Genomic DNA, 8,079 nt, shown 5'->3' on the forward strand with positions numbered 1-8,079 from the left:
CATGGTATTTGTCATGAAATTTGATGATCCATAGACAAAGGTCATTGAGCAAAGTGGAGCGATCCCGGCAAAAAAGTTGAATTGGGTGAAAATTGTAAGTGTCCTTGTTCACACATGTTTTATTCCTTGCTTATTATGGAATGATGTGCATACTGCCCTCACACGTGTTTTACATTACATCTTCAACTTGTAATGGATGGTCGTCCCAGCATCATCGGTCGCTAACTCCAAATTACTCACTAATATATTGACCGACTAACCAAGCCTTGCTTATCTAATATCTTGAATGGAGTGGTCATCTTGGTGTTGTACAGCCTGCTGGAGTCCATTGGCGGATCCTGCCGATGTGAATGGCGTGAGCTAAAGACCTGTAGCTCTTGTGAGGCACCGTGAATGTTGGCGTGTGCAAGGATGCAATATAACAATGGAACACCATCCTACTGTAGTATTCCAGTGGTTTGTTTGCCGTGCTTCACCAACCTTGTGCTTGACGATGAATTACTGTCATGGATCCGTCGAGGGAAGACGAAATTGTAATATGGATTCTTTGTTTCTCTGATTATAGATTCATGCATGGGACGAATAATTAAGTGCTAGATAAATACATGTCCGTCACCCGAAATTTCAAAAATTGTGTATTACAAAACAAATTGTGGATGTACTGTTCGCTACAAATTAATAAACTGATGCATACGTACACAAAAGATGAACATAGAAAATAATAATTACCTAATATAGTAATGTTTTTGAAGAAGAATAATTTCGTAATGTGTATACTCTAACACACTTTTTTAAACAGTAGCTCACATTAGTGAAAAAATGAGTTTTGTCACGGAAGAAAAGATTCACACTGGACGCTAGGATTTTTCAGTACTTCTCGGCAGCGTCGGCCGGTGCGCCGTGCAACTCTCGCCTGCCTCCTACATCGTGGACGGTGCCGCACCTCCTACAGTTGTCCTGCAACCCTGTTTAAGTTCTCGATTAAGAGATTGCGAAGCAGACCGGAATCTTGGCTACGTGCAATCGCTAATCATCTCTGAATGATCAGATCGATAACTGCATTCGCGAAAACGATCGCCGGATAAAGCTTGTGTGGAAGCGTGCTCATAAATAATACTTGATGGATTTTCAGCCCAATAAAGAAAATAGTACTTGAAGGTCTGATCTATGCCAATCCGACCAGAGCTATCCTACATGATTTTTAATCTAACTTAACCAACTTTATTACTTGATGATACGTGGAAGATCTGGGAACCTTCTTTATTTTCTTTAGGGGAACTCATGCGCGCTAGCCTAATATATCAAGTCCGTCCTACCTAATATATAAAGTCTTGTCCGATGGAAACTCTTTTGGGTCTACGTGAGACACGTACGCTAGACTGCAAATTTTACAAAGGCTTTTCACTAATCTCCACCGCTAAAATATGTATGTTTTAGACGGCTAAATCTTCACCGATCATTTTCTATCGTCTTAATAAGTATATAATAGGTAGATAGTTAGTTTTTTGTACTGTCCATAGTGTGCCTCTTTTCCATGCTATAGACCACTATAAATTGTGTGAATGGCCGCAAGTTATTTTTTTAAGAGAGGGTCTGATTGCAAATGCGTTTTGGAGCCCGGGCTCCAGTGATTTACATTAAAAAAAGTTGGTTTTAACCGTCAAAATTTCCGAAGGGCCATTCTACATGATTTTTGTATATGTATTTAATATATGTGTACATTTTCATTAGGAGAAATTAAATTAGATGTGATTTTTCATTCCAAATTTGTGAAGCACCATTTGATATTTTTCTTCTAATTTTTAAAATTTTGGGCTCACTTCTCCTTGAGCTCCATATTTATGCATAACTCAAACTTTTATTTCTCAATCCAATTTTTATAAGTTGTTGATATGTACAAATAATGTACGTAAAAATAATGACGAAGCTCATACAAATTTTCAACGGCCATACTAATATATACATGTACATGGCATGTGTGGTAAGCAACATCATATTCGAAATGATGAAATTGAGATATGATGCTTTACGTGGTGATTAGTATAAATATATGAGAAAAAAATCCAAAAAAATATACTGCACGTGTGTCGTTGTTGTACGGGCTTTCTGACATTTCCTTTGTTTCTTTTTAGGGCGAATTCCCTCTTTTTAAGGGTCCACTATTTACACGTGTTGTTTACCAAGAGAAATATTGACTTTTTTTTGCAGGTTAAAATATGGACTTTTTTCCTTGTGGCCGCTTCCTAATTGCGTGTACAGAACCAACGCATGTTGAATCCACTTGGCACTTTGTCTATGCACTAAAAAATCTGTTCAGCTAGATATAAAAAAAAACTTTTCGGCTACGTCTTTGTGTCCGAGTACGTGACCCTTTCTTTTCACCAGGCTATAGCAATTGCACCTTATTAATATAGTCCATAACCTTGTCCGTGTCCTTCCTAGATACGCATGCACTTTTCCTTTGTATACATGTTCGTGGCAGACATTAGATGTGCAACACAATATATGTTTGTACACAATATTTGTATGTAACGTTATATCATTAAATCTCGGCCGTTTATATCTACAACTTTACGGTCAAGATAATTAAATCTATGTGGATGAACGTGGTGGCTTGTTTGACTCTTGTTTTAATTAAATAATAATTAAATAATAGATAATATATAATAGATAGATAGATAGATAATAGATAATAGATATGGCCGCATGCATCATCCGGATGCAGAGGCTGGGGGTGATTCCTCCTTTTCTAAAAAAAAAACATTCTCAATCCTAGACTCATCCAGCAACACACAGTTATCCTTTGGAGGCCCAAACACCCTTCTTTTGTTTTACAGTTCTCTTTTTTCTGCCCTACCGTGTTTCATTTAACTGATTGAGGTTCTCATGTGTCATAGACAATTGCCATGTATTTTTTCTTTTTTCAAGAACACGCAAGCGTGTGTCTTCTGTATTAAGATTGAGAAGAGCAATATTACAAGGTTTTGCATAAACATAATTACATGAGGTGCAGAACACATCTAAGCACCCACCATACCGCCTTCCTACATCTATTAGGCTGAGTAACTTGGTTGTAGTGAGAGTTTCCGAGAGAGGCGTTTTGGTGCTTAGGTTCTTTTTTCAGGAAGGGGGTGAGAGGTAAAGAAAAAGTCAGACCTATCATTGGACGTATTTATTAGGTTGGTCAATTTGGGGATTTAGGCTGAACATTCGTGTTGATTTGTGGTGGTCAGTGAGAGTTTCGTTTCACTTCTCAACAGATTTTTTGTGGTACAGTCATTTCAATCTAATCACGGTGTGCATTGTTAGAATTATAGATGATGTAATCTCAACTGTTTATCTCTTTCCTCTCCCGTAACAACCTCAAACTCTATTCCGTATAACAACCTGGATCCTAGCGATCAGGTACAACTTGTACGCCACGGCAAGGGCTTCTTGCCTCGATCAATATAACACCACGCGGCTCTCTGCGGAGAGTAGGAACGCTTCCAATCTGATATGGTATACAGAGCAATCCTCTTCCCATCGATCTAGCCAGCAACCTCCTTCCTCGTTCTACCCTTGCCACCATCGCCACCATCGTCACCTTCCTCGTCCATCGTCGCCATGGCGTCCTCATCAACCGTATCCCTCAACCTTGGCGCTCTCCCATCAGAGAAGCTCACCAAGGCCAACTTCATCTTGTGGAAGGCACAGGTCATGCCGGGCCTGCGAGGAGCGCAGGTCACCGGCCTTCTGGACGGATCAGATGCAGCGCCACCGAAGACGGTGCAGCAGCAGCAGGCGGACAAAACCACCGCCCCAGTATCCAATCCTCTGTACGCACAGTGGATTTCGAAGGATCAGCAAGTCCTAAGTCACCTCCTGAATTCCCTCTCAATGGAGATTCTCGCCCAAGTTGCGAGCAAGGAGACGACGTTTGAACTTTGGACTGCCATCACCACTCTGTTCGCCTCGCAATCCCAATCACGGATCACCAATCTACGGATCGCCATCACCAACACAAAAAAGGGCTCCATGTCCAGCAGCGCCTTTATCTCTCGTATGAAGAATCTTGGTGATGAGCTCGCAGCGGCAGGACGTCCCGTCTCGGATCCAGAGATGGTTGACTACGTGCTTGCCGGCCTTGACAGGGACTATGATCCCGTTGTGGCGGCTATAGGAGCAGTGAAGAACCAGATCTCCGTAGATGATTTGTTTGCCCAGATCGCAGCTTTTGATCAGCGTGTGGAGATGCTCGGCGACGGCCCTGATTCAGGCTTCAAGACTTCAGCCAACCTAGCCTACAGGGGACGCGGCCGCGGTTACAACAGAGGCCGCGGACGCAGCAGCAGCAGGGGGCGCGGCCGAGGCAGGCGCCCCTCCCCAGCTCCATCTGGTGGAAACAACGGCGGCAGAGGTGGCCGTGGTCGTCAGCAGCAACAACGCCAACAGCAGGTTCGGGACTACCCAGAGTGCCAAATTTGTCTCAAGCATCACCCCGGAGGTGCTCGTGATTGTTGGCATCGATATGATGATGAAGATGAGCATGAGGAGAAGGGAGCCAACATGGTCACCGACTCCTACGGCGTTGATACAAATTGGTATGCTGACACTGGTGCCACAAATCACATCACAGGGGAGCTCGACAAGCTGACAATCAGAGACAAATATCGTGGACATGACCAAGTCCATACTACAAGCGGTTCTGGTATGAAAATCACTCATGTTGGTAGTTCAATTGTCAAAACCCCCATGAAAAACTTGCATCTTAAAAGAGTTTTATATGTGCCCACAACATCAAAGAACCTTCTTTCTGTTCATAAGTTTACTCTTGATAATCGTGTTCTCATTGAGTTCCATCCATATTTCTTTTTGGTAAAGGACTTGGACACGAGGAGAATCCTTCTTAGGGGCAAGTGCGTGGGAGGTCTCTACCCGATCATATCTTCTTCATCACCATCAAATAAACAAGTTTTAGTTGCAGTCAAGCCTTCTTCATCAAAGTGGCATAGTAGACTAGGTCATCCTTTGTCGGTTATTGTTAAATTTGTTCTTAGCAAGAATAAGCTTCCGTACTCTCATGAGTCAAATATTGAGTCTATTTGTGATCCATGTCAACAAGCCAAAAGTCATCAGTTACCATATCCTATATCTACTAATATTTCTACTGCTCCATTGCAACTTGTGTTTTCTGATGTGTGGGGACCAGCCCCAGTCTCTGTTGGTAGGCACTCATACTATGTTAGTTTCATTGACGACTACAGCAAATTTACATGGTTCTACCTCCTCAAGAAACGTTCTGAAGTTTTTCAAGTCTTCAAGAAATTCCAAAATCTTGTTGAGCGAAAATTAAACACAAAAATAATTGCCATGCAAACCGACTGGGGAGGTGAATACAGAAAACTAAACTCCTTCTTTCAAGAACTTGGTGTTTCACATCATGTTGCATGTCCTCATGCACACCAACAGAATGGCTCTGCCGAAAGGAAACATCGCCATGTTGTTGAAGTAGGACTAGCTCTACTAGAAAATTCTTGCATGCCACTGAAATTCTGGGATGAAGCCTTCCTAACTGCCACATACCTCATCGACTTGCTACCTAGCAAAGTCATATAGTATGAGACACCCATCACACGCCTCCTTGGCATATCTCCTGACTATAAATCACTACGTGTATTTGGTTGTGCCTGTTGGCCCAACCTTCGCCCATATAATACACACAAACTTTCTTTTCGCTCCAAGAAGTGTGTGTTTCTTGGGTATAGTCCCATTCACAAAGGAGTCAAATGTCTAGATGTATCTACTGGCAGGGTCTACATCTCTCGTGATGTAGTATTTGATGAGTCAGTATTTCCCTTTGAATCGCTTCATCCTAATGCCGAAGCCCTTCTCAAACGAGAAATCCTTCTTCTTCCACCACATCTCCAAAACTCTGATCATGGGGGCGACGATTGTACTAATCCAACTGATGATTCTACTGGTAGGAATGTGCCTCCATGTGTGCAGGGTCATGTAGCAGAAAATGGCGCAGCAAATGGTGGAGAAAATGATCAGATTTTTGATGAAAACGAGCCAATATTTCATGTACCAGAAGAAAACGAAGCAGGCGCGGAGCACGAGGCGGATCCGGAGTCACCTGGAACTCCTGTTCATCTAACCGCCTCAGATCGGGGGCCCAGATACGCCCCGAACCGCGCGTCCACCGGATCCTCCCAGCCGCACCAATCCGCGGGCGCCACGTCGCCACAAGCGGACGAGCCGCACACCGCACCGCGTCCCACGCGCGGGCAGGTGACAGCGACGGCAGATTTGGTGGGGCCCGTTTCGGGATCCCGGTCACATGCAGCGGTCAGTGGCGGATCTTCTGCGGCTGCCTGTACTAGCGGATCGGACACATGTGAGGCTACACAATCCGGCTCAGGATCTACTGCGGAAAAGGAATCTGTTGCTTCCTCGGGATCCTCTGCGCAGGGTTCATTTGTGCCGTCTCCTGTAGCACGACAGCCACGCATACGTCAGAGTCAGCCCCAACAAGTCACAACGTCACGTGTTATGACAAGGTCGCAGAAAGGTATAATAAATCCAAAAATCAGAACTGATGGTACTATTCGATATGGTATGTTGTGCATTGCAGGAGAACCAACAAATGTAGAAGATGCACTTGAGGATCAAAATTGGAAAACAGCAATGGATGAAGAATACTCAGCGCTTATGAGGAACAAGACTTGGCATCTTGTACCAGAGAAAAGAGGTAAAAATATCATTGACTGCAAATGGGTTTATAGAATCAAAAGAAAGGCAGACGACTCCATTGACAGGTATAAAGCTCGCTTGGTTGCAAAAGGTTTTAAACAATGCTATGGTTTGGACTATGAAGATACCTTTAGTCCTGTTGTCAAGGCCGCAACTATTAGGCTTGTGCTAGCTATTTCTGTGTCCAGGGGATGGAGCTTGAGACAGCTAGATGTTAAGAACGCGTTTTTATATGGTGTTCTGGAAGAGGAGGTTTATATAAGACAACCACCTGGGTATGAAAATAAACAGTTACCTCATCATGTGTGCAAGCTTGATAAAGCACTTTATGGCTTGAAGCAAGCACCAAGGGCATGGTATTCAAGGTTGAGCTCTAAGTTAAGGTGTTTGGTTTTTATTGCATCTAAGGCTGACACGTCATTGTTCATCTACCACAAAGCAAGTATAACTATATTCCTGCTAGTATATGTTGATGATATTATAGTTGCGAGCTCCTCACAAAGTGCTACTAATGCTCTCCTTCATGATTTAAGCTCAGAATTTGCTTTGAAAGATCTTGGTGATCTACACTTCTTTTTGGGCATAGAAGTTAAGAAGATTCAAGATGGTATAACATTAAACCAGGAAATGTATGCCACTGAACTTCTAGCTCGTATGGGGATGAAAGATTGTAAGCCTTCACCTACACCATTGTCCTCTTCAGAAAAGCTTTCAGCTTTTGAAGGTGAACTGCTCAAGGAAGGAGAGATCACAAAATACAGAAGTGCAGTAGGAGCCCTACAGTATTTGACACTGACAAGGCCTGATATTTCCTTTGCTGTTAACAAGGTTTGTCAGTATCTTCATGCACCTACTACTGTACATTGGACAGCTGTCAAAAGAATTGTGCGGTGTATCAAACATACTGTGAGTTTGGGACTTCAAGTCAAGCACTCTAACTCTACTCTAGTCAGTGCATTTTTTGATGCTGACTGGGCAGGATGTAGTGATGACAGGAAGTCAACGGGAGGATTTGCAGTATTTTTTGGATCTAATCTCATTTCTTGGAGTGCCAGGAAACAAGCCACAGTATCCAGGTCAAGCACTGAAGCTGAATACAAGTCACTAGCTAATGCTACTGCTGAAATCATTTGGGTTGAATCATTGCTCAATGAATTGGGAATCAAACAGCGTCGTGTGTCATGTTTGTGGTGTGACAATTTGGGAGCCACATATCTTTCTGCAAACCCAGTGTTTCATGGTCGAACCAAGCACATAGAAATTGACTTTCATTTTGTAAGAGAAAGAGTTGCAGAAAAGAAACTAGACATATGGTTCATTCCCTCCAGAGATCAAGTTGCAGAC

Source organism: Triticum dicoccoides, chromosome 2B (genome assembly GCF_002162155.2).
Source record: "Triticum dicoccoides isolate Atlit2015 ecotype Zavitan chromosome 2B, WEW_v2.0, whole genome shotgun sequence".
Taxonomy (NCBI): domain Eukaryota; kingdom Viridiplantae; phylum Streptophyta; class Magnoliopsida; order Poales; family Poaceae; genus Triticum; species Triticum dicoccoides.